This window comes from Microtus ochrogaster, unplaced genomic scaffold, assembly GCF_000317375.1.
Source record: "Microtus ochrogaster isolate Prairie Vole_2 unplaced genomic scaffold, MicOch1.0 UNK69, whole genome shotgun sequence".
NCBI lineage: Eukaryota > Metazoa > Chordata > Mammalia > Rodentia > Cricetidae > Microtus > Microtus ochrogaster.
In genome coordinates, this window is record NW_004949167.1 from 1,763,939 (window position 1) to 1,765,168 (window position 1,230).

Here is a 1,230-nt window from a genome sequence, read left to right on the forward strand (position 1 = left end):
CTCCTGCTCTAGGCTGTGCTGTGCTCCTGCTGATAGGCTAGCCTGCCTTGTCTCTAGTCCAAAGCCCAAAGCAACTAGTTCGGTTAATTTTGCATTGAAACTTTTGAAGCCATAAGACTAAATAAATCGTATCCCCTTTCTATTGTTTTTCTCAGGGTTTTGTCACAATGATAAAACATCTGCCTGACACAGAACTTCAATATGTGAAGGGCTGAGAGTGACACATTGTGCTCTATTAACCGCAGACCTCAGAGTTTCTACCACGCAGGTTTTTCTGCAGGGCACTTCACAACAGAGTACATTCCCAAGAGTAGGTGAGCACGATACCCAAGAAAGAAGCCAGATTTTTTTTATGTCATTCTCTGAGGTATCTTTCACTATCTAAATTTTTGCAAGTGAGTCACATATTCAAGGGAAAAGGGGTATCCAGACATCTGGACACCAGCAGGCATAGATCACCAGGGACCATGCTGTAAGATGCTCACTACAGCATCTGAGCAGATAATACCCTAAAAGGCCACCATACCGAGCAGTGACAATCTCAAAAACCACAATCACAGCCCAAACTACAAATGTTGCAAGAAAGCCGAGAATGTAGCAAAACCTTGAGATTCTGATGATCCCACAATGAAAATGTTAACACAGAACGCGCTAGCAGGTGGTAGGTTTGAAAGTTCTGTTTTTATTAAATATGAAACTGATACACAAAATGGGTGCCTATAAAACATATGCAAGTGATAAAGAAACATGATATAATTTGCATACATGGTTGTACTACCCTGACTTAGGGAAGGATGATAAAGATTGCTGAGGTTTCCAATAGCTTCTATTTCCCTTCCCTCCCAGCACAATCATGCTGCGTTTGTATCATCTCTTCATGTGATACGGTTTTCCCCTGCCTTGTATAAATGGAAGTCGGGCTGGTGAGATGGCTTAGCGGGGAAGGTGCTGCTGCACTAACCCGGTGACCTAAGTTCAACCCCACGGTCCCATGATAGAAGAAGGGAATCAAGTTTGGTTCCTAGCACTCATGTCCTGTTCCAGGGAATCAGACACTACAGGCACCCACACTCACATACACACACTTGCATGCACACACCCACACTCACATGCACACATCCACACTTACATGTACACACTTGCATGCACACATCCACACTCACATGCACACACTCACATGCACACATCCACACTTACATGCACACACTCACATGCACACATCCACACTTA